The following is a 20,343-nucleotide window of genomic DNA, read 5'->3' on the forward strand; positions in this document are numbered from 1 at the left end:
AGCAGCACTGCTGTGTCTGATCCACTTGCACCAGCACAACACACACTAACACACCACCACCACGTCAGCATCACTGCAGTGCGGAGAATGATCCACCACCCAAATAGTATCTGCTCTGTGAGGGTCCATGGGGGTCCTGACCACTGAAGAACAGGGTGAAATGGGCTGACAAAGTATCAGAGAAGCAGATGGACTACAGTCTGTGCAGCTGATCAAATGGACAATGAGTGAAGAAACAAGCAGGTGTCCCTGATGAAGTGGCTGGCTCCTGCACGCTGGACTACTTTCCACCGTTTCTCACTGCTGTAGTTGGTTTGGTGGCCAGCAGGCGGCGCTGTAAAGCTGCGGGCTGTGTGTTTGTGTTGTTTCAGGACCGAGTTCCCTCCCTTCACATCTGAAAGAGGGTTCAAACCTCAGCGAGGGAAAACGCGCCACACTGCATTTCCATCCGAGCTCAGGAGAGCCGGAGGGTCGGCCGTGCTGTCCGCGGACTCGGCCCGGAGCGGAGCGGAGCGGCGCGGCGGAGGAATACTCCAGCCTCCCCCTAAAGCCCGAGCGCTGGTCAGATTAAAGCGTGGCACAGTAAACAGAGCGCCTCTAGCTCGGCTCGGGACCAACCTGGGGAGTAATGGTGAGTGTCTTTGGGGGGTTTCCTTCAACAGACTAGCGTGAACCCGGACAGGGTCTCCTCCGTTTAATCGGACCTTCCTGCAGCTCTGACCCAGCCTGGCTGTGGAACCGAGCAGCTTTCTGACGGACTCGGGCTCGTGTGTTGAAGGACCTCTCATGTTGACTCTTTTATTCGGCTGAGGCTTTTTAAAGCTTTTAAGGTGGGCGTTTTTTGAGCTGCCAATGATGGGAAACTGGGACACTTCACCAGAATGTGGCTCTGCCTGTCCGGCTCACGTGCTGCTCTACTGGTCACTCAGTTTACCCTACATTTGTTGTGAATCTTGACGGTTTTCTTCATGAAAAGAGGAAATTCGCTGATTTTTTAAACACATATCTGCTTTATTCCGTGGTTGAGATGTAAGCGAAGTCACTCAGAGTGGTTTGGTGTGGCTTATGCCGTTTTAGAGACACTCGCCTAGTCAGAGTTGGTCACAGAAATTTTGTGTTGTGGTGATAGGAACCAGACGTCCACAGCTTTTAAAGGGGAGCTCAAAACGTCTGGATAATTCAGTCACTGAGGTGATGGAATTACCTGAAATGGCTGTGATTATGCTGCCTGGTGTCTGTTTTATGATGGTTTTCTGGTAAATGTTGGGCTTAAATATTTTTTTGCCATGTATTTTAATCTGTTTATGGCAGAGAGGTGCATGCAGGGTGTTGTGAGGCAAAATAGTCCCCAAAGAAAAGTTCGTTTTTTAAATGTATGACTGTTTTACCATCATCAGCATCACATATAAAGGCTCAGAAGACTCGGGGAGGTTGACTGGTGCTTTTGGACAGTAAATGAAATGCCTTTTAGACATTGTGACGTCTGGTTCCTATCAGCACCACTGTAAAGAGTCAGCTATAATAAAGCTACTCTGAGTGACTCTTCACACCTCAGTGATTGAATTATGCAGACCTTTTGAAGAAGTGGTGGAAATCCCCTTAAATGCCTTTAAATGCTGCATCACACAAAGTTATAGTTTCAGACTCAGTGCCTGAGGGAAGATTTGAAGCAGTTTTGGCCTAAAACCTCGTTCTTTCTAGGTTCATCGTATCGGGATATACATTCAGGGTGCTGTACGGCAGAATAGTCCCCACAAGAAAGCGTTCTTTTCATTTCTTTCCCTCTTTACAATATCAATATTACGTATACCACCTCAGAATACGTGTGTAGGGCCACTGGTCATTGTAGACGTTATTTAGACATTAAATAAAGTGGCTGTATTTTGTGCTGACCACCACTGTGAAGAGTCAGAGTTTATCCTAAAAAGCACATTTTACATAAAACCTCTTTACTTGCTTTACATCTCAATGACTGAATTATGCAAAAATGCGAAAAAAAACCCTGTTAGGGGTTAAAGGTATGAGGCAGTGAGAGTTCTCTTTACAGTGGTGGTGATAGGAACCAGGGGTCATGATATCTACAACGCAACTATAACAATTTAAGCTACCATCTAAAACCGCCAGGGAACCTACACGAGTCTATTGAGTTCTTATATGTAACGCTGTTTATGATAATATCGCAGTAAACCCGAAAATGAAGCTCTAAGGGGACTATTTTTATTGCATGTACCCCTCCACCACGAACATATGTCAAACATACCTATGCATTTTAGGCCAAAACCGTCTTAAAACTGTCATTAAACTCTCGCGGGTGTCAGGCGGTGTATCATAACCAGTATTCATAACAGAAAGGGAGCTTTCAGAGACATTAAACTCTTCAGAGACGTCTGGTTCCTATCAGAACCACTGTGAGCCATTCTGGCTATGTAAGTGTCTCTAGGGTGGAGTGTTTCCTACCAAACCACTTTGTTTACATCGGTTTACCTGTGCAGAAATTCTGAAAAGTGGGTGGACTTCTCCTTTCATTTCTGTCTGAGCCTGGATTCAAGGGGTATTTGTGTTGGGAGACACCTCTTTTCTATGCACCTAGAGACTCTGGGCTTTGTACCGCTTTGTATTGGGCCATATAGCACTGGAGCAGGACTCAGGTGAGGTCAGTGAGTCAGTTTTGTTATTTTGAGTCAGTAAATATCACCATCAGAGATTTTACAGTGACTGAAGGGCAGCGCTGGTACTTTTCTAAGCCTCTGAGGAAAGTGGCCCGGACTGAGTTGGTCACTTCTGTCCTGCAGACAGCTTACATATTAAAAAGCTCTAAGTGGTTTATCAGTGTTTGCACACTATCTTGGCTCACAGTGGACTGGAATGGGCCCTTTTAAAGCAGTAGTTTGGTAAAACGTGCACAGTTTTCCCTTTTAGCCTTTAAATATGGTCAAACGGCCAAAACATTGTTAGTATCTGAAGGTAATTGCTGTAATTGTACCAAGTAATGGAAGCTAACAGTGCACCAATAAGCACTGTGAGAGCATGCATGCCTAAGTCATTAGTCACTGGCCGTAAGCAGTATTGAGTTGTCCAGTAATCTCTAATAGACTTGCTTATGTGTTTGCTGACCCCACATGATCTATAAACATTTCCAAAAGTGTGTCGCGCTACTAAAAACAGTCTATTACTCATCGAAAAACCCAAATTTTGTCTATACTTTCATCCAAATGCTCTACAAATTCCTCTTTGTCAAAGAATTGCCCAACAAATCCGTCATTGTGGCTTTAATGGGCTGCAATAAAAGCTCCACTCTGCCTAGCAGGAGTGCCGCCTGCCCGTTCTTGTCGTCAGCCCTGGTGGTCTGGGCTGGAGTTTATTCGTCCCGCTCTGTTGTTGTGCTCTGTTTGGGTGAGAGCTGTTTTCGGGGGCTGCTTCATTGCTGCTCTGCTTTTGATGCCCAGAGTCTGGGGACAAAAGGGGGCGGCCACAGTGTTGTCATCCACTGGGCAGTAACCGTGGAGACCAGAGGCCGCTTTAGGACCCCTGACCCAGCGAGGGCATGAGGGAGCTGGTCAGAAACTCTCACTGCTTCATACCTTTAACCCCTGTCTGAGGAATTCCATCGTTTTTGGATGCTTGCACAATTCAGTCATTGAGATGTAAACAAAGTGAGATGTGCCATTCTTGAGAAACTTACCAACTGTGGATTCCACACAGTGGTGGTCATAGTCATAGGAGCCAGGGGTCTCAGTGTCTACATGCTACAGAAATGATTAGTTCCATGGTGGTCAGTGGTTTATTTATAGTAAATCACTCAATAATAAGTCCCAAGGTTAATAACTGAATAATGATCTTGCAGTTACAAAAAGAGGAAAATTTAATATGGTTAATAAATTGGTAATTGAGTAATCAACTGTACTCAAGTATAAGTATTATACTAATACTTTGCTGGAAAGAGATGACAAAAAAAAACTTTAGCAGATGAATTCAGTATGTCACTGCTGTCAGACCAAAACCTCGTATCTTCATTTTTATCATTTTTCAAGTTTTTGACATAATTTAAAAAACCTTACTGTCCTTTATATTGTGTGTAAATTTCAAGATGAACAGAGCAAAAGAAACGGCCCAGAATAACTTGGAAAAAATTCTGGTTCCATTGACTTACATTAAAAGTAAAGTAGGTTTTTTCCTCCTCCTGTAAAATTGCCGTTTTGGAGATACGAGGTTTTCTTCCAACAACAGTGATATGTATTATGTTCAAGCAAATAGCCATCTAATCATTAGTATTTAACTGTGAAGGTAAATTTGAATTAAAAAAGAAAATCAACTCAAATAATTGTGACAGCCTTAGGATAAGTGCATGTGAAGGAAATCTGCCAGTGAGGTGAGAACTGTGCCTCCCGCCTGCAGAGATAACGAGTCCCATGATGAGTGAGGTTAAGACTGTTTGACACACTTAAAGGGGCCTTATCCCACATTCTTCATGCATTTTTTTTTCATGAAGTCTTCTTAGGACATTTGAGGGCAAAAACATGACCTCTCCATCCCTTAGAGTTACACTGTTTTTGTTACTGTGCCTTTAAGACGGATATATCGCTGCTGTTGGAAGAAAACCTCGTATCTCCAAAACGGTAAGTTTACAGGAGAAGGAAGAAACCTGCTTTACGTTAATGTAAGTCAATGGAACCCGAATTTTTTCCAACTCATTTGGGCCGTTTCTTTTACCCATCCTTCATGAAATTCACACAGAGCCACTTTCAAATGACATCAAAAACAACAAAAATGGAGGTTTTCTTCCGACAACAGCGATATGTAAATGAGCCCTGTTCTGATTGGCTGTTCTGTGTTGTGCATCAATCGAAAAGCGGTTTGGGGCTGAAACACTCCTTATAACTTCAGTGTGAATGGGCAAAGTGAAACTACTGTAGGTTGAATAAGTGGATATATGCAAATACGTAGGATTTTATGACATCACAATAATGGGAATCTGCTTTGAAAGTTTAACAGTGTTTACATACTGGGCCAAATGCCAAACATTTCACTGCCACTGGCCCTTTAAATACGCTGCCTGCCACAACCCTTTGAACCCTTGTGGAAAATAGTTACCACGGCCTGCCGGCTGATACGTCATCGACACTGGTGTAATGGTGCTGGTGTTGCACAACATTAATGATCATTAGCCGTAGCAGTTTTAGCACTATTGATAGATAAGAAACCTCAGTTAATTGCACTCTGTCATTTAATGTTTATAGGCAACTGCTGATCCGGTGTTTCTTTAATGGCATTCAGCCATAAGAGCATTAGTGAGGTCAGATACAGATGCTGGATGGTCGGTTCTGGATCACTCCCACTCGTCCCAAAGGTACTGGACGGAGCTCTCTCATTCCAGACAGCGCAGTCCTGGGCTGTGGAGCTTCCTACCCCTCTTGCTAATGCTTGCCATTGGACACAGTGGCCTCAGGCTTGTGTGTGGCTCCTCTAGAGTGTCCCATTCTAATGGTCAGAGCTTTGCTATGGAGATTAACCTGTGTGCATGGAATTTGAACACCTGTGTGAGCAGTAGGCTACCTTACAGTACACACTTAAAGGAATGGCTCTTCAACGGTTCTTTAACAAAGACAATAGTTCTATATAGAACCATGCACACTCAAAGAAGCCACTGCATTGTGAAAGGGTTCTTTGTGTGGTGAAATGGTTCTTCAGATTGACGGAGAACATGCTGTATGTGGTTCTGTGTAGAATCTTTTTGAAAAGGGTTCAGTCTAGCACTCAAAAGGGTTCTACTATTATTACAAGCTCGACCTTGTGACAACTTTTTCATGCTGTATTTTGAAGAAGGTTCTATGTAGAACCACACTCAACACAATCTCCCTTAATCTGAAGAAGCGATTTACCACACAAAGAACCCTATAACAATGCGATGGCTTCTTTGAGTGTGCATGGTTCCACCATAGAACCATTTTCTTCACTACAGAACCCTTGAAGAAGCATTACTTTTAATCATGTAGCTGAATTCACTGATTAGAAGAGCTGGCTGGACATAAAGTGTGTTAAAGATGTGCTTTTTTTTTAGCCTTTATCTTTGAAGCGACGCAACCCAGCGATGAGTAAGATGATCTCAGCGTGCAAATATCACAGAAGCAGCAGTGATTGTGGGGTCCATCACTCGTCAGCGCCATGAGGCATCACCTGTGGAGCGCATGGCTTTGGGGCTTTGGCACAGCACCAACCCACACATTACTGCATGTTAGGGCTGCGCGATAAATCGCATCTTTTTCATGATCGCGATAAACAGATGGTTAAGAGCTGCGATGACAGATCAAATCACCTCACACAGACTTGATGCAGTCTGAGGCAAGTATGTAGTGATTTGTGCTGCATGTACACCCGTCCTGTGCATCAGCAGATATGAGCACAACCCTTTTTAGTTGGCGGCATGTGAGTGTAATGACAACGTTCCCTGCAGAGTATACAAACACAACAAAGATAAACCCAGGCAACCAAAGTCCAAGAAAAGGGAACAGGCAAATGGGTAAACAAACAATGGGTCAGATACCTGAAAAGTAGATCAAAACACAGAGAAGATCGCTGAGTAGCTCTACGGAAGAAGCAGTGCCTCACAACTAACCTAGCCCAGGGGACGGCAACATGCAGGCCCTTTACTGTCCGGTTGCTGCTCCACAGCAGAATTACATTTGTAGGTGAAAATATCTGCTGATCGTTCAACACAGTTTAACAATAAATGGTCTTGAACACTGGAGTTAATGTAGAGCTGCTAATTCACCCTTTAACAATGAAAGTTGGTGCACAGATTGTCACCATAGCAACACAGATAACAATCTCGCCTAGCTAGTAGCTAACGATATGGCGATTGGAAAGATTTAAGAGGAACATCAACAATTTGGAGAGGAGTGGACTTTGGATTTGCATTCATAATCACTCCAGCTGGTTTTCAGATACATTTAATCTGCAATGAGAAACTGTCAAACACGGAAAGGTCAGCGTCTCATTCGTCTGCTTCTCATTGTGATTTTCCCATTCCACCTTATTGGTGCTTGCTGGTAAAATTCAAACGAGAAGCTGGCGATTGAGAAGCTGACTTCATCCCTGTTGAACATTGAGAGACATTTTACAAGAAACTGTTCCACTTCTGTGGAAACGTTTCCTGCTGGAGATGTGAGAAAAGTGCTTACAGCTGAGCTGAAGCTTAAAGCAGAGCACAGTGGAGGAAATAATTATTTGATCCCTCACTGATTTTGTAAGTTTGCCCACTGACAAAGAAATGAACAGTCATTTCACTGAGTGCAATAAGTATTTGATCCCCTAGCAAAACAAGACTTAGTACAGGCAAGTACAGAGGTCAGACCTTTCTTGTAGTCGATGACCAGGTTTGTGCACGTATCAGGAGGAATTTTGGTCCACTCCTCTTTGTAGATAATCGCTAAATCCCTAAGTTTTCGAGGCTGCCGCTTGGCAACTCGAAGCTTCAGCTCCCTCCGCAGGTTTTCTATGGGATTAAGGTCTGGCGACTGACTAGGCCACTCCATGACCTTAATGTGCTTCCTCTTGAGCCGCTCCTTTGTTGCCTTGGCTGTATGTTTTGGGTCATTGTCGTGCTGGAAGACCCATCCATGACCCATTTTCAGTGTCCTGGCGGAGGGAAGGAGGTTTTCGCTCAGGATTTTACGGTACATGGCCCCGTGCATCCTCCCGTCGATGCGGTGAAGTTGACCTCTGTCTTTAGCAGAGAAACACCCCCAAAGCATAATGTTTCCACCTCCATGCTTGACGTTGGGGGTGGTGTTCTTGGGCTCATAGTCAGCATTTCTCTTCCTCCAAGTCAGCGAGTAGAGTTGATGCCAGAGAGCTCGATTTTGGTCTCATCTGACCACAGCACCTTCTCCCAAGCACTCTCTGAATCATTCAGGTATTCTTTGGCAAACTTCAGACAGGCCTGGGCATGTGCCTTCTTAAGCAGGGGGACCTTGAGGGCACTGCAGGATTTTAATCCATTACGGCGTAGTGTGTTACCAGTGGTTTTCTTGGTGACTGTGGTCCCAGCTGCCTTGAGATCATTAACAAGCTCCTCCCATGTAATTGTAGGCTGATTTCTCACCTTTCTCATGATCATTGATACCCCACGAGGTGAGATCTTGCGTGGAGCCCCAGACTGAGGTCGATTGATGGTCATTTTGTGTTTCTTCCATTTTCAAACAGTTGTCTTCTTCTCACCCAGCTTCTTCCTTATGGTTTTGTAGCCCATTCCAACCTTGTGCAGGTCTACAGTCTTGTCCCTGACATCCTTAGACAGCTCTTTGGTCTTGCCCATGGTGGAGAGGTTGAAGTCTGATTGATTGATTAATTCTGTGGACAGGTGTCTTATATACATGGGACAAGTTGAGACAAGTGTCTTTAATGCGGGTGACGAGTTGAAATTGGGATCATCTAACTGGTCTGTGGGAGCCAGAACTCTTAATGGTTGGTAGGGGATCAAATACTTTTTCACTCTGTGTGAATCTACAATCAATGTATATATTTTCTATAATGGGATTTTCTTTTTGATGTTCTATCTCTCACTGTTAAAATAAACCTTCCATTAAAAGTTATAGACTGTTCATTTCTTTGTCAGTGGGCAAACTTACAAAATCAGCGAGGGATCAAATAATTATTTCCTCCACTGTGCATCAGCACACACTGAGACATACAGTATTTACAGCCAAGATGGTAGAGCGGACATAAAATATTGTGGCTCCCAAGGTGGTTTGATTTATGCTGAAAGGACAAAATGGCTCTTCTGACCATTTGGTTTGCAGACCCCTATACTAGACTAAAGCCTGGGTTTATGAACTAACTAGGTCTAGTCACATGATACATAAAACAGGTGAAGAACATATGTAGTCAGTGGAAGCAGATCTCTGGTAGGTGGAGGTGATCTTGATGTCAGGTGTTCACACAGAGTGTTCTGGGAATTGGAGTCCTGAGAGTCTTGGCTGGAGAGATGTGTGACAGTAAGTCAATGTTTATGTTTTTTTTTTTTTTTTAAATGAGACATCAGGGTTTAGGTCATTGATAACCACTTGCTGTCAAAATCAGTGACGGGTTGAACAGCTCATGGGGACGTTTCAAAAGCAGAAAGAACGTTTCAGACATTGAGCTGCAGACATAAGTCCTGCAAACACCACCTGCGATCGGGTGCCTCCAATTGCATAAGATTCATTTGCACAAATTTGTTTTGGAAGCAACACGTCCCCCAAATCTGGCAGTCTGGAGGCATCATGCACCACCCAGCTGCACAGGAGTTGGTGTTGCATTACTATTTACCTACATAAGACAACCACATTTGGGGTAAAGGGGGAAATTGTGAATTTGCCTTTTTAAAAAAACTACCAATCTAATCTCCATGTATGTGAGATGATGTGTTTGCCATTGCTCACATTTGAAATGGAAAGAAAAGCATCTTCTCATGCAAAACTAATATGCGAAGTCTCTCCGTCTGCTTGGCGCAGTGATGTAAGAGTCCTCCATATCTGCAGAAGCAGATGCTCCCCCTGCTGCAGCCGGAGGGCCCTGGTGGGGAATCGAACTGTGAGCTGGGCTTTGCTCAGGGAAGCTGAGCTAATCATGGCTATAATCGTCCTGCATGGCCTTCTGCTTTCTGCTCTCCGTCCTGCAGAGCTCAGAGCCTCATCTGACACTGTGGCAAAAGTCTTGTGGTGGATTAGGATTAGATGGATTTGTCTCTCGGGACATCATCATCATCACACTCGCGCACATGCACCACTGAGATTCCCTCTTCGCCCTCAGATCCTTTTATCTGCTGAGAGAAGCGGCTGTCGCTGTAATTACAGACTCGTGGTGTTAGAGACTGACCCAGTGTTTTCTCTCTGATGGTTCTCTGTCCCAAATGAGGAACATATCTGCCTTCTAAAAGTCATTCAGGTCGTTGGGAATGTGGCTGTGTCCAGTGTTGACACTCCATGGCTCAAAAAGTAGCCCATACTCAGTAAAAGGAGGCTTTGAAAAGGCTGTTACTGCGGTTCAGAACAGTTTCCCTGTTGATGTATGTGGTTGTTTTATATGGAAGGTGTCAGGGGTATATTGTGGCGCTGCTGACACCATGTCAGATTCTGCTTCTGCCAGTCGTCTGAATCCTTTCTACTGTCAGTTCCTTTAAGCAGTGAGTGACTTTAGTCAGGCCAGATGGCTCCTTGTTCTGTGGCTGTTTTGCATTCATACACTCAGAGTACTAAGTGTTATGAATTGTGGTACAAACTAAGCTGTAGGATATTCCTGCTGTACGTGAGTTTTTTAATAATTTGGCTCTGCAGGAGAAAATAACCGGGGGCCGCATTACAGAAACTTCTGAAATCTTATCTGTTTAGTCACCATGACAACTTCAGTTCGGACTGAATTTAGGACAGAATCTAAAACGGAACAACGGTTCTTAGGTTCATAATCTGATCCTCTAACTCCAGATTAGAAAATAGTACTACAGGAACATCCTAACTAGACGAAATCTCCTAAACGCTGTCCTAACTTTAAGATAAACCCAGAGCGTCTTCACTTCTGTTTAAACCGTCCATTTCTATTGTTTAGTGCAGTGACCGGCAGCACAGTTTACTATAGCGAGCATAACAATGTTGCATTTATCTACATTGAAATCGGTGATTTCATTTTTTTCCTAACAGCGTTTTTAAAACCCCAGATGCTGCAGACATGATCACGCAAAGCGCTGCCACATTAGTCTCAACTCTCAGTTGGTCTGGCTTTGGTTTTATTTGGCCTTGTTTACCTCGGTAACGGTAACGTTAGCTGTCTGGCTAACTAGCTTGATTAACCTACATGTTTAGTTTCAGCTGTGTGCGTGTGGTCGGTTGCTAGGCAACAGAGACGACCGTTGATTGTCGACTTTGATGGAGTAAGTTAAGATTTCTTAACTTGAGATAAGACGCTGTAAGATGAGATAAAATCCCCAAACTAAGGTAAGATTCGCTTCTGTAATCCGAAGTTGTGAAAAAAAGCTCTAGTTAAGACAAAACGATAGGAAGTTTCTGTAATAGGGCCCCTGCTCTCTAAAGAAGTTTTAATATGATATAAATGATAGACATAAAGGAATGGTTTGATGAAAAAATCCCATGTTTAACATTTTGCACTCATCCCAGGTGTAGTTGACCACCAAGACGTCCAAATTATGCTTATTTAGATTTATGCTGGAGTTACGAGGCTAACATGGCCAACAGGCACTTGAGGCCCATACAAAAATAAATGTACAATAAATGTACAAGTATATTGATCAGTTTAATGTTTGAAAATGTATTAAAATAGACCTTTTTTTTGTTTTTGTATCTCACATATGCATGGCTATGTATTTCTGTTCTGCAAAGGAATCACTAGTCACCCAAATAATTTCCTTAAATGTATCCGCAAAAGAGCTCTCAACTGATTCAGACTACACTTGGGTCTTTATTATGGCTGTGTAGGCTTGTCAGTGAGGTTTAGGGCACAGTAAGGGCCCTGGATGCCCGGCCGGGGATTCGAACCCAGGCTCTTCTTGCTGTGAGCCAAAAGCGCCACTCACTGCTTAATATGTGACTTACTTCAACACAACAAAGTACTGTCGATGCTCTGAAGAACATCTGGAACAGCTGGGTGAATCTTGTAGATCATGTTTTGATGGCTGGAAAGTGGAAAAGGCAGCCTGTACTATAATCTCTTACTACATCCCTTAACCGTGGATAGCCATTGTTCATAATAAGACTTCTAGAACATTTAGTTCAAGGACCATTGTGCATTGAATCGGAAAGACAAACCCACGTGTATTGCAGGTGTCGTACCTTATACTGTCCAGATTTTGGAGGTGGGTGTGGGAGGTGGTGGTGACATCTAATTGACCGTGACTGTTGTATTTCTCATCAACCTGCAAACAAAAGTCTTGGTTACAAATAGAAGGCACATTGATATCTTCCCCAGGTTCCATCCTGATGCTTAGTGTCAGCTTCACATGGTCTCCTTTGTGGTGAAACAGGCTGTAATTCAAGCCCCCTCTGCACTGAGAGTGAGAGTGTATGACTGTTCACACAAAGCCCATATTATTTAGAGCTCGGCGATATTTCCCAGCACTTCACTCTCAAGGAGCTGTTTGCACAGCGTACCACGAGGCCAGGAGTCAAACTCCTGCAGTTGCTTTTTATAGCCAGCTAAGTTGCTCCTTTCCAGTATTCCACAACAGAGCTGGATGGATCAGAAGCATTAGGCTATACGCGCTGCCAGGGACGCAGGAAGGGGTGTGGATGTTAACATTCTGACCACCTCCTTGTTTCTACGCTCACTGTCCATTTGATCAGCTCCACTTACTGTATAGCTGCACTCTGTACTTCTACAGTTACAGACTGTAGTCCATCTGTTTCTCTGATACTCTGTTACCCTGTTCTTCAGTGGTCAGGACCCCCATGGACCCTCACAGAGCAGGTACTATTTGGGTAGTGGATCATTCTCAGCACTGCAGTGCTGCTGGAGTTTTTAAACACTCACTGTCCACTCTATTAGACACTCCTACCTTGTCGGTCCACCTTGTAGATGTAAAGTCAGAGACGACAGCTCATCTGCTGCTGCACAGGTTGTGTTGGTCATCCTCTAGTCCTTCATCAGTGGTCACAGGATGCTGCCCACAGGACGCTGTTGGCTGGATATTTTTGGTTGGTGGACTATTCTCAGTCCAGCAGCGACACTGAGGTGTTTAAAAAAATAATTAAAAATGATTATTTTTCCTTTAAAAAAGCAATGTGAGGTTGCTTTGGGACTCTGAACTGGTCTATAAATCAACTTTCTCTCTGTACCTCAACCTGCGTGTGATTGAGCAGTACAACCCTAAAGTGGCCAGGTGTTCATCTCATCATCCTCTGTAAAACAACCACACATGGGTCGTTACTCAAGTACTCAAGTTATTATGAAGTCCAAAATCTTTTATAATTGTTGTTCATTTCAACAGGTGCAGTCCTGAAATCAGTTTGCGTGCGAGTCATTTCAGGATGCCGGTTCATTGACAGTGACAGATTAATCAATTTCATGAAGAATATTAAGTTGTTTAGAACTTGATGGCAGCAACGCATCTCAAAAAAGTTGGGACAGGGCAGTGTCTACCTTTGTGTAGCATCCCCTCTTCTTTTAACAACAGTCAACATGTGGTTGGTTAGTGTAGTAGTTAACACCTCTGCCTTTTACGCTGTAGACTGGGGTTCAATCCCCCACCTGGGTCAGCACCCTACACTATACCAATAAGAGTCCTTGGGCAAGACTCCTAACACCACCTTCGCCTACCTGTGTAAAATGATCAAACTGTAAGTCTCTCTGGATAAGAGCGTCAGCCAAATGCCGTAAATGTAAAATGTCAACGTGAAACAATGTACCATCTGGGAAGTGAGGAGACCAGTTGCTGGAGCTTTGGGGAGGAATGTTGTCTGATGCAGGATTTTGGCTGCTTGAGAAAGAGGACATTTAGTCTTTTTTATGATTTAGACCCTTTGAGCTACATCAAATAGACTGGCTTATGGCTTTTGTGGTTTCTGACACTGTGGAACATCATGTTATGTTGTTTCTCACACAGACCTCCTGTTGGTTTAGTTCATAACCGCCACACATGAATTGTTATTAGCACAGTACGCTGTTCATTTCCCCATTTGCTCATAGCTCCACTGTCAGCAGAGGTGTCAGCGCTGCATGCTTAGATTCTTTTAGCGCTTAAGCTTTTATCTTTCAGGCCCTCAGGCCTGTGTTTTTTTTTCCGAGGAGCTGCTCTGGTTTTTCTTTGTTAGGGAGAATGCTGCTTGTGTAAGTGGCTGTGAGGGTCCCGCTTTGGGAAATGAGTCTGGCTCGGAGAGAGAATCTCTCTTCAGTCAGACAGGTGAGGCAACAGGCTTAGACTCGTCTGCCCCACCACACACAATCTGCCTCTTTCTTTCCCCTCTGTTCCTCGTTCCACTCCCTTATTCCTTCTGTTCTCTGGTAATCCAGACAGGAACAGCTTACAAACGGAAAACTGCATCAACTACACCCTTAAAAAGAAGTTGTTCAGTAAGGAAAATGGTCCCATAAACAACCATGGACACTCAAAGGATTAAATGGTTCTTTGCATCATCAAAGTGCTGTAGACGGTTCTCTGTAGAACCTTTGTGAGGGAGGCCCTGACTTAGTATGGGTGGTAAGGCTGAAAATCACAGAATAATTCAAATTTCTCACTGCCTCAGTCTATATCATGGTTATGGCTGGGCAGGATAGCAGTGTAGGTCATGTTTGTGATGTATTATGTTAAAATATAATAGAATATGCTTTTCTGAACATCTGGTTTATCAACAGTACTTGTAAAACACTGAGCAGCTGCATGTTGCACTATGAAGAGAGAAAATTAGCCTGTTTAACTAGATTTAGAGCAACACAGTTTGCCAAATATTGAATAGAAATTGTTGTATTGACAGTTTTGCTAGTATTTTCTAAAAGTGTAGCAGTACTTTTTTTGGTCCATTCATCATGAAATCTCCACACAATGTATAACCCCATTTCCAAAAAAGTTGGGACGCTGTGCAAAGTGTAAATACGTGCAAATCATTTAAAAGCTGTAAAATGTTGAAACGGAGAAACTGTGTTCTTTTTTGAAGAATATTTGCACATTTTGAATTTGATGCCAACAACACGTTGCAAAAAAGTTGGGACAGGGGCAACAAAAGGCTGGTAAATTTGTTTGATGCTAAAAACACACCTGGTGGTTGATTGGCAACAGGTCAGTAACATGACTGCGTATTAAAGAGCATCTCAGAGATACAAAGTCTTTGAGAAGTAAAGATGGGGAGGGGTGCATCACTCTGTGAAAGACTGCACCATCAAATAGTGCAACAATTCAAGAAGAACGTTTCTCAACATAAAATAGCAAAGAACTGCTTTTCATCATCTATAGTACATAATATCATTAAAAGACTCATAGAATCTGGAGAAATCTCTGTAATGTAAGGGGCAAGGCTGAAAACCAGTATTTGCTGGCCGTGATCTTTGGGCTATCAGTCAGCACTGCATTAAAAAACAGACATGATTCTGTAGTGGAAGTCACTGCATGGGCTCAGAAGCACTTCTGAAAACCACTGTCTGTGAAAACAGTTCATCACTGCATCCACAAATGCAAGTTAAACCTCTAAAACACAAAGAAGAAACCAGATATGAACAGGATCCAGAAATGCTGCCACCTTCTCTGGGCCTGAGCTCTTTTAAAATGGACTACGGGGAAGTGGAAATGTGTCCTGTGGTCCACGAATCAACATTTGAACTTCTTTTTGGAAATCAGGGACATTGTATCCTCTGGGCTAAAGACCACTCACCTTGATATCAGTGCACAGTTCTAAAGCCAGTATTCATGATGGTTCAGGGGGGCATTAGTGGACAGGGCATGTTTGACGTACACATCTGTGAAGGCTCCGTTAATGCTGAATTATATATACATGTTTTGGCAACATATGCTGCCATCCAGGTGACGTCTTTTTCAGAGAAGGCCTTGATTATTTCAGCAAGACAATGTCAAACCGCATTCTGCATGTATTACAGCAGCATTGCTCCATATTAAAAGAGTATTAATAATAGTAAAACAGAGTAATATAAGATAAACTCATGTCAGCCTTGCTTAATATTGTTCTACCGTGGGCAAAATGGTACCAGAGGTTCTTTCATATCTGAATTTCTTTAAGGCTGCAATTTTTCGTTTTACCTTAAATAGAACCACAGTTACATTCTGGCTCCTATACATGCATCTCATTGTTACTGCTACGCCGCTTAAGGTGGAATGGGAATTTTACTTTATGAGCCATCTTCAGGACTCATGTTTGTGTCACATGTTATGTACTTTATTGGTCCTACAAGGGAAATTTCTCATTTGGCTGCCTAACTGCTCCCAATGTGGGAGCAGCAGAGCATCACCTGGGGCAGTGGGTTGTTAACTGCCTTGCCCAAAGGGGCAACCAGGTATACCTAGTCAGCCGTGGGATTTGAACCCACAACCTTCTGGTTGATGGCTCACTTTTCCTGCTACTAGGCTACCTGACACCCCAATCATGCCTCAAAGTTTGAAATAAATTCTACCGTCATTTATGCTTCAGTAACAGCTGGTCCGCGACACGTTGCGCACACGGTCTCAACTGTGGCCTCATCTGATGCCGCTGACCGAGTCAGAAGTCATAGGCAGTATGAACTCCAGTGTCCAAGACAAATGGCAAACGCCTTATATCCCTTTGGTATATATTATAAACTGTAATGGAAAGTGCCAGTACAGAACAGTACCAGTACTCCTCTGGATTAAGTCTGCTGTCACATAGTGTTCACCTGGCATTGAAACACCTTCTGCCATTACCACAGATCCACCATGTATTGATAAGGTCAAGCCCAGGAGCCTGTTTATTCTGGCTGGCCTCTACGGCTGTTTTGTATCTTCTTCACTCTTCCCTGATTCTGGAACTTCAAAACAACCATCTGATTTACCACCATTATGTTTTAGTAGTGATTCCATGCTTTGAGCTGCTGGCAGACTTCAAGTGGACTTCACCAAAGACCACATTTCTGCTGGCAATCACCTCAGCTAAATGTCTGGGAACATTCTTTGCTTGAGGTTGAGTCAGAATGACAATCAAGTCTAGTTCCCTTCAGTATGTAAATAAGTGCATTGTACTGGCTTCCTGCATGGATGAGTGACACACTTGGTCAGACCTGGTAATGCTATTTGGACATGACCACTGACATTTCTCAGATGGACCAATTTCTTTGCTTCAGTGACAAAAATAGAAAGTCACTTTTTCATACTGCCATAAAAGTCCATACAGTGGGCACCATGGAGGTCAGTATCTTGTCTCTTTGCCTGGAATTTTTCCAGTAGTAGTGGGATACCACTTCAGTTCTTCTTGAGGTATGAATTTTGGGATAATGGAACGTATAAACAGTGCTAAATGCTGGTGTTAAACCATTTAGCTGAGACTCGTTTCTAGTGAAAATGAAAGTTCAGTGGTCCTTCACCTCTGTTGTGTAGTTGCAGTCTGAGGTAGTCCAGTTTGTTGCTGAGGGAACAGAGAGCGGCTACCCGATCGTCACAACAGCATGCGGCTCTGCAGCTTCTCAGCTGGTAACGATTGTGTGGGTTAGTTATAATATTTACCAAATTAATAGATGCATGTATGAAACAAATGACTTTAGAAATGTGAATGTGAAACAACTTTGAGCACCGTTTTTGGCAGGCCCAAAAAACTGCTGCATGCTTACATGTACATGCCTTAGGAATCAGAATCAAGTTTTATTGGCTAGGTTTGCTTAAACATACACAGAATTTGGTGTTGGTTACAGGAGCTCACAGGGCACACTACCAAATATTTACAATTAGTAAATAAAATAAAAGAACATAAAAAAAGATCAAATAAAACATGCATTCCTGCCATCACTCACTCATACACACATACACATACAGTCATACACCATATTTCCAAAAGTTTTCACTCACCCATCCAAACCATTAAATTCACGTGTTCCCATCACTTCCATGGCCACAGGTGTGTAAAGCCGAGCCCCTAGGCCTGCAGACTGCTTCTACAGACATTAGTGAAAGAATGGGTCGCTCTCAGGAGCTCAGTGAATTCCAGCGTGGTACCGTGATCGGACGCCACCTGTGCAGCAAGTCCAGTCGTGAAATTTCCTCACTACTAAATATTCCACAGTCAACTGTCAGTGGGATTATAACAAAGTGGAAGTGATTGAGAACAACAGAAACTCAGCCACGAAGTGGTCGGCCACGTAAAATGACAGAGCGGGGTCAGCGGATGCTGAGGGGCATAGTGCGCACCAACTTTCTGCAGAGTCAATCACTACAGACCTCCAAACTTCATGTGGCCTTCAGATCAGCTCAAGAACAGCGTAGTGAGCTTCATGGAATGGGTTTCCATGGCCGAGCAGCTGCGTCCAAGCCTTACATCACCAAGTGCAATGCAAAGCGTGGAATGCAGTGGAGTAAAGTGCTGCCGCCGGACTCAACCCCACACCATAATCCCTCCTCCACCAAACATTACACTTGGCACAATGCAGTCAGACAAGTACCGTCCTCCTGGCAATCTGATGGACGAGTCTGGGTTTGGAGGTTGCCAGGAGACGGTACTTGTCTGACTGCATTGTGCCAAGTGTAAAGTTTGGTGGAGGGGGGATTATGGTGTGGGGTTGTTTTTCAGGAGTTGGGCTCGGCCCCTTAGTTCCAGTGAAAGGAACTCTTAATGCTTCAACACCAAGAGATTTTGGACAATTTCAACTTTGTGGGAACAGTTTGGGGACGGCCTCTTCCTGTTCCAGCATGACTGCACACCAGTGCATAAAGCAGGTCCATAAAGACATGGATGAGTGAGTTTGGTGTGGAAGAACTTGACTGGCCAGATGACTGAATACTTTCAGCAATAAAGGCCTAGTGTACCTGTAAACCTTACTATGTACAAAGTGTGTGTCTTAAGTTAACCTGCTGAGTGCAGCAGCAGTTAAAGGTTGTATAGTGGCAAAGAAAAGGATTAGTGAGGTAACAGTCAGATAAGTGGGGTAATAAGGCAGGTAAGTGGGGTAACAGTCAGATAAGTGTGGTATTAAGGCACATAAGTGGGGTAACAGTCAGATAGGTGGGGTAATAAGTCAGGTAAGTGGGGTAACATAAGTGGGGTAATAAGGCTGGTAAGTGGGGTATCAGATAAGTGGGGTAATAAAGCAGATAAATTGAGTAATAAGGCAGGTAAGTGGGGGTAACAGATAAGCTGAGTAATAAGGCAGGTAAGTGGGGGTAACAGATAAGTTGAGTAATAAGGCAGGTGAGGGAGGTGCTAGAATAAACACTGGTCTGAGACGGAGCTGGAACACGTGGTGTCCGGGGTAGAACGAGTCAGTGGAGATCTTCTCTACATGCCTCCTGGTTCTGGAGGCATGCAGTTCCAGCAATGTGGGCAATTTATCATCTTGTTAAGATTAGGCTTAGAGAGTAATATTGACATAGATATAATTAGCTTAATAAATATATTTAGATATATTCGTCTGCATGTTGTTCAACTCTGTTTTTACCATTTTAAACTAAATAATTTACCATGCAGCAGTGTGGGAATTGTGGACCAATGCTGATGTCTGATATTAAAAAGTCTGGTTCCAGGGCAGGATTGGGCTGCCCACTGCTCCGGGCAAGTGTGCTCACTGCCCCCTAGTGTGTGTGTGTGCTCACTAGAGTGTATGTGGTGTTTCACTTCACGGATGGGTTAAATGCGGTGGGACTAATAAGGGTCACGTAATCTTAATCTTAATCTTAATATACATTTTTAGCCGTGTTGCCCACTACTGCTGGGGGGTGGGGGGCTGGTGCTTGTGGATACTTGTGCAAAAGGTGTTAGGTTTTCACCCTGTGTGTTCTCCCAGTTTCACCCTGTGTGTTCTCCCAGTTTTGCCTGTCTTCAAACAGAGATCTAGTTGGAGCTTCATCAGCACAATTGTACCTTTGGTGACTGATTGTAGTCAATAGATGGAATGTAAAGGTAGTTTCTAAAGGAACTGCACGTCTATGAGTTCCACATAACTGCCAGAGTTATCTGTCACTTGGAATCTGTGAGGAAATTCTTGGAAGACATCTTCCGTGTAAACAGGGTATTTGTATTCCTGGCTGCATCACACGTCATGTTAGTTGGCATATCAACCAAGGAGCACCCACTGTGCTTGTGGCAGTCATCTAGAGCTCAGATCTAGAGCTTGAACCCTGGAGCTTTGCTGAGATCTAATTAGTTTCTTAACCGCAAGTAGTTTCATGCCAGATTACTCATTTTCAGTCTCATGAACTCAGAAGAATGCGAGTGAGGCGGACACCAGCTCAGTGCTGTGTAGTATTTAAAGGTGCAGCGTGTAAGATTTAGGGGGGTCCATTAACAGAAATGGAATATAGTATACATTGGTTTGTAATCACTTGTACATACATACATAAACTCTGTGTTTGATTGAAAATAGGACAAATACAATATATAAACTGAGAAATTTGAACTTGATGCCAACAACACGTTTCAAAAAAGTTGGGACGGGGTCATCAAAAATCTGGTAAAATTGTGTAATGCTGAAAAAAAACCACTTGGTGGTTGATTGACAACATGTCAGTAACATGATTTGGTATAAAAGAGCGTCTCAGAGAGTCTTTCCGAAGTAAAGATGAGTAGGGGTTCACCACTCTGAAAGACTGTGAAAGATCAAACAGTGCAACAGTACAAGAATAACGTTTCTCAACGTAAAATAGCAAAGAACTTTCGCTTTTCATCATCTACAGTACATAATATCATTGAAAGATTC

The 20,343-nt window shown here is 43.4% G+C and overlaps 1 protein-coding gene across 4 annotated transcripts in view; it reads left to right on the top strand.

Moving 5' to 3' along the window:
• The first annotated feature begins 350 nt into the window (after positions 1-350).
• The window catches only part of n4bp3 (NEDD4 binding protein 3), a 66,317-nt gene continuing 46,324 nt past the window's right edge, over positions 351-20,343 (top strand). For all 4 annotated transcript variants that reach the window (XR_005130970.1, XR_005130969.1, XR_005130971.1 and 1 more), the window contains exon 1: positions 351-631. The gene's annotated coding sequence lies outside the window, so the exon portion shown is untranslated. The remainder of the gene's footprint in view (positions 632-20,343) is intronic.

This window comes from Pygocentrus nattereri, chromosome 11 (genome assembly GCF_015220715.1).
Source record: "Pygocentrus nattereri isolate fPygNat1 chromosome 11, fPygNat1.pri, whole genome shotgun sequence".
NCBI lineage: Eukaryota > Metazoa > Chordata > Actinopteri > Characiformes > Serrasalmidae > Pygocentrus > Pygocentrus nattereri.